The sequence below is a fragment of the Clarias gariepinus genome, chromosome 22 (genome assembly GCF_024256425.1).
Source record: "Clarias gariepinus isolate MV-2021 ecotype Netherlands chromosome 22, CGAR_prim_01v2, whole genome shotgun sequence".
NCBI lineage: Eukaryota > Metazoa > Chordata > Actinopteri > Siluriformes > Clariidae > Clarias > Clarias gariepinus.
The window spans coordinates 8,171,475-8,178,047 of NC_071121.1; positions in this window are offsets into that span (position 1 = coordinate 8,171,475).

Sequence of the window (6,573 nt, forward strand, 5' to 3'; positions counted from 1 at the left end):
ATCAAATGTGTTTGAAGATGTTTCTGGACACTGATGTGCTCAAATGATTATATTACCATTATGTCAATGTTTAAGTAAAAGCTACTTTAACATGGAAAAGAAATAAAAAATACACATTTTATCATTAAAATATTCCATGAATACTAGCATGACCCAACAAAAAGTCAAATCTACCTGATTTGTTTGTGTAGTTTTATTTTAACCATTTTTCATTTAAAAAAAAAAGAAAGAGGAAAGAAAGAAAGAAAAGAAAGAGAGAAAAGGGGTTAAAAAAAACAGTAGGTGTAGTAATTCTCTGTCGTGAAGGCGTGCTTAATGATAAATGTATTGCTTTTCTTTAATTATTTTAATGTGTGGCACATTAAAGTGTATGAGTTATTGTCCGCTCACCCCTTGCTGTTATTTGGAAATTAATATTTAAGTCCGCTTTCTAATTTTCTTTTATTTAATTTGTTGTTTATGTCTGCTTTTCTTATCCTGTGTGTCCCCTCCTTTTACTCAGACGACTTTTGCTGCAATGGGTTTAGATGTAAACCATTTAGATGCATTAGGGACTCAAATACATTATATAGCCAAAAAGAAGGTGGACACCAGGCCGTCACATCCATATGACTGGAAGGACACAATCATATACAATGTCTTGGTAGGCTGTTGCATTGCAAGAGGCTCACATTTGTTCCAGGATGACAATGTCCCTGTGCACAAACTGCAGTCCATAAACACATGGCTCCTAAATTTTAGAGTGGAAGAACTCTGACCTCAACCACACTAAATACTTTTGACTGAACTGGAACCATGTATACACCACAGATATTTTCACCCAACATCAGTGTCTGACCTTACCAATGCTCTTCTGGCTAAATAAATATACTGTATTTCCACAGCCACACTCCAAAAATCTAGTGGAAAACCTTCTGAGACGATTGGCGGTTATTATAACAGCAAAGAGGGACTAAATGCAAAGTGCATACATTAAGGTTAACGTCCACAAAATTTTGTTAATATGAAGGCATAAAACTGATTGACATTTATGGAAGACTTAAATCTCACAGTGATGAAACTCCTAGCTGCGGTAAAGGATTTGAAAATGTTTTAAAGGAGTCGGTGGTAGCTCGGAGCCCACTGCAGTTATTCCCATGAACATTCAAACACCTGATCTTTGTTAATCAAAAGATTATATGTCGCCAACGTGCAGAAGAGGTGCATGTGTCTGTGGGAACTGTATATACAACCATTTACAAACGCCACTTGCACATTACACGAGTTGTGTGGAGTAGGAAGCACGATCATGGCACCTGCGTCCTGAGAAAACTTTCTACCTGGATGGTATCCAAGTGATAGTAGCAGGGAATTCTATAGATAAATATAGGTAGTTTTTACTTTCATAACTGGATTCTTTTATTCTGCATGATCAAAAGTCCCAGTTTGACTTGAACACCCCTCATATATGACACTTGTGAAAATCGTATATTTTTTTTAAATCTTGAGTTCATTCTTGTTAAATGACCTTCTAATCACAATCCAATGAAAAAAGCAATGTTTTATTTTATTTGATAACTTATTTGAGTCTTGAAATGAACAAAGTGGGGGGAAAATGGCAGTAAATCCATCAAGGGTTATTAAAAGACATAATTTACATCAGCTGAAAACCCCTACAAAGATGCAGGTCAACTGAAAGCTACCGCAACTCATATCAGATTGTGGTGTATATCTGTGGATCTGTGCATTATTCAAATGCTTACTGAAACTTTTATGTTTTTAAACTTCCTTTTTCATTTGTAATAAAAGCCAACACAATGCAGTACAGAGTTTTCCTATCAAAGTGGCAGTTATTGAAAGCTAAAAGGGAATTTGGCTGTTATATCATGCTTCAGGGCAATATAGGCAATGACACAGCATCCTGTTTTCTGTCAATGCACTCATTTACCCAGAGTATTTCATGTTATGATGGTTCCATGGTGACAGGTTGTGGTTTTGCTTTGTCTTTGGTTAATTTTCATTTAGGGTGAAACAGTGGCACAATAGGTCCGTTGTTGCGATACAGCTCCAGGGATTAATAATATGTTTTGCATGGTCTCTATATGATAGCACGAGTTTCACGTCAGAAAAAAAAAAAAACATTGGTACGTAAATTAGATGCTCTAAATCACTCTCAAATAAAACTGGACGGAATCTCATTTTTGGCGGGTTGTCTCCCATCTCCTTTATACACTTACAGGTTGCTTCATTAGGTACACCTTGCTAGTACTGGTTTAAAACTGCTTTAATTCTTTATTGAATAGATTTAACAATGTGATAGAAACATTCCTTAGAGATTTTGGTTGATATTGACATGATACTGTATATCATACAGTTGCTTCGGATTTGTCGGCTGAACGTCCATGATGTAACTCTTCCTCTCCTCCACCACATTCCGAAAGCGTTCTATTGAATTGAGATCCAGTGACCAGTAAACTTAATGTCATGTTCAGGAAACCAGTTTGAAGTGATTTTAGCTTTGTGACATATTTGTGTTATATTATGGCCATAAAGGGATGGACATGGTCAGCATGCTAAGCTAAGATGCTAAGCACCAACTAAAACGTAAAATATCCCCAACACCATTACACCACAGCAGCAGCCTGAACCATTGATACAAGGCAGGATGGATCCATTCTTTCAGATTGTTTTTGCCAAATTCTGACCTTACCATCCGAATGTCGCAGCAGACCAAGCAACCTTTTCCAGTCTTATAATGTACAACTTTGGTGAGCCAGTGAGAATTTCCTGTGGACTTCAGCTGTCGTAGCCCATCTGCTTCATGGTTGTGTGTTCAGATGCTCTTTGGCATACCTCGGTTGTAAAGTGATGTTATTTAAGTTACTGTTGCCTTTCAGACCAGCCTGTCTGGAGCCAACAACAATGCCACAAAATCACCTTTCATCCCCATTCTGATGCTCAGGTCTGAACTTCAGCAGATCTTCTTGAGTAGCTGCGATTGGCTGAGTGGATATTTTCCATTAACAAGCAGTTGACTAGGTGTACTTATTAAAGTGTCTGGTGAGTGTATTTTCATTACCATGCTTTTCTGGCCCCCTCTATTTGCTTGCTCATGTACAGTAACCGTCTCAGGCTACACAGCTGTGCCTTTATGTGTTGTTTGAATCATTTTGTTCTCATTCAGAGCTGCTGAATTCACTGTAGTAGAAGGTTGTAGATGAGACGGGGGTGGTCGAGTAACTTGTTGATGTTGTTGCAAGGCTGGTAGGAATGTCGGTGGGGTATTTAAAATGCGGTCTAAGAAAATATTTGGAATGGCATCTGTACTCGTTCTCTCTACATATGAAGACAATGTCCCGGTGTTCCATGTTGTTTCAGCCTGAGAGTGAGACGTAGTGAAAAAGGCAGCTTTGCTACCCTTACTGCTGTTGTTTGACCTTACAGCGTGGTCCGTGTTTAGAGATGGTTGATATGGTGTAACGGTTGATGTTTCTCTGGCATTAATTAAGTCCATAAATTGTTTAGGGTGAGGACTAAATGAAGGACTAACCAGTGTTTCATTTGACACCTGGTTAGGAGATGCTGTTAAATCAAAATTTCTAGCAACGTCAGGATTTTGATTATAAGTACTGTTATCTGTGTTAAATGAGGTAGTTCTGGAGACATTATATGTAACGCTGTCTGCCGAACCAGTGGCCTGTAGAGGTCCTGATTCAAATCCAGGTACAGTAGTACTTTGAAAATCGTTGCTCGTCTTGCTAAATCTGCTTTCATTGGTCTCTAATGATGTCTGTGGCTGCGTGTTGAAAGAATGCATAGGTTCTTCTGTGACTGAATTGAGGAGTGTGGGGTTTAAGGCACTAAAGGAGTAGCTAGGTGTTACTGGTGGATGAGCCGTCACGGAAGGAATGTAATCTGAAACAAAGCCAAATCATCTAATTAGTCATATATTGCAGAAACTTCCATAATTAGGTACAGTTAACGTGGTGGTCAATAATTGATATAAGGGAAAATAGACATGTCCATAGACATGGACATGTTAGACATACTGTAATTATGCAAAAATGGAAAGGAGCAATATGACCAGTCACCGTCTTGTAATAGCCTAGAGTCACCGTCTTGTAAATACCATAACACTAACATCCTAAAATGTAACATTTGCTGCAAATGTTCATTGGAGAAACACTTATTTATTAACGTAGTGTTCCTACTGACTTGAGCATGGTGATGTGTTCTCCATTGTCCAGAGCATTCTGTTATTTGTCTCCTTAAAACTGAGCACAACGTCTATTCTGAAGTATGACTGTTGAAGATTCTCATCCTCCTTGTCAGCACATTTCTGCAATAAAAAAACACACACACACACAATCATAGTAAAATGCCCCCCAAAAAATATGCCTTTCTTTAAACTAAAGAATGCAATTGAGCTTGTTCACCTTTGTCTTTTGAATAAATGCAGTAGGAACAATAAGCTTCACAAAGCTGGTGGTCTCAGACCAGGTGAACGTGTCTGTCTGGTTTATAGACATAGTGCTGACTGACAGGGTCTCGTTGTCATAGCCTCCTCTCTTAGTCAATCCCATTCGACGTTTGTAAATGTGCAGCACTGTGTCCTCAGATGAGTGCGGAATCACTGAATCATCAAATATAGAAACATTCGGTTATCATCTACATATCTCAGTATATCCAACTATACATATGTATGTATATAGTGTATATGAGTAATGATATGATCTGTACACACTATTTGGACAAGTGGCTTCCATGCTATAGGCATATTGTCCACTGACCAGCTTTAGAGGTAAGAACTGGCCCTCCGTCTCTAGAACCTATAAAATAACAGGAGAGCATTGTTAACTTAGAAATACTCTAACATTATAGACATAATTTACAGAAATGCAGATATTCATTATAAACACATTGTGTATACTGTATTTGATATGTATCATCTCATATGTACTGTACATCAAACATCCTATTTGGCCACAAGATGGCAGAAAAGACTATTTATTCGAATTATACCCTTAAAATTCTCAAAAAGACATCTGTAGATGTCACTTACACATCGCCTATACAGCTTTATCCTGTGTACAGGGTCGCAGGGCGACTGGAGCCTATCCCAGGGGACTTCCCAGGGTGCGTATACACACAGATAAACACAAACTCACATGCTCATTCACACACTGCGGGCATAATTTTGGAGTGCCAATTAGCAGAATTTGCCTTTCTTTGGACTGTTCAAGAAAACCAGAGTCCCAGGTTCAAGGAAACCGACCAAGCACAGGGAGAACATGCAAAGCCCAGATACACAGACCCGAGACGGGAATCAAATCCGGATCCTTGATATAAGATGGCAGTAAAGACAATATACGTAGATGCATTATACCCTTAGTATTCTTAAAAGACTTTTGTTTTAAAATTTCATTTATAATTCATTAACTATTTACATTTTATTTAATCTCAAATCTTTGTAAATTGAAACATTGATGTTTCGTTCAACAATGTTTATAAACAACATAAACTACCAGTCAAAGGTTTGGACACACTTTCTAATTCCATGATCTTTCCTGATTTTTATTTCATTCTATATTGTAAAACAATCCTGAAGGCATCCAAAACATGTATTTATATTATTAATGTGTATCATTGTGTATCTCAGCACTCACAATCAGTCAATTATATATTTTATCATAATTTATGCAATAACAACAAAAGAATTGTTCATATGCAAAAACTATAACAACTTAATTCACTCTCACTCACTCGTTCTCTATAAGCACATGAAGTCCCAATGGACTCGGGGCACATGGCAGGATACAGCAGGTGCCAGTCCATTGCATGGCTCATGCACACAATACAGGCCATTTGGACTGTCTTTTGACTGTGTGAGGAAACCGGAGCACACGGAGGAAACCCACCTAGCACAAGGAGAGCATGCAAGCTCTACACACACAGACCCAAAGGCAGAACTCAAGCCCTCAACCCTAGAGGAGTGAGGCCCGAGTGCTTAAGCACTTGTGAAAACAAAGTGGCCTGGTCCCAGATGGATTCACATTTTTGCTTGGCTGTGGTTGTGTTGTGTCATGAGCAAAAAGATGAACTACGAATAAGCAGGCGAATTTTGTTGCTAGCAGTTCTACTGATAAGCTTAAGTAGTTAGTTACTAGGAACAACAATAATACAAAATAATGTTAAAAATGGTTCCTGTATGTTACTTGTACTATATGTAGTACTGTATATGCTTGTATTTTGTATGTAAAGCATACAGTGTAAAGGTCGTAAAACATGCAAGTAAAAATAAATATCCTTTCTTAGTTGTTTTCTAAATTTTTCCAGACTCTTCTGGTATTTTATTATAATTATGTTTTTTCCTATATTTCTTCCACAGTCATTAAAAAAGCATCTTGTAAATTCAGGATATTGAATAACAACCATAATACTAAAGACTGTAACTAAAATGTAGTCATTGTTGGTATAAATGTCCAGAAAGAAAGAGAAAAACTCTATTATACTGTATTATATTATGTTATCTCACCTGCACAGGACTGAGAATTGTATTCCTCCTGCCCTGAACAGTTATAAGTGGCTTCTGAA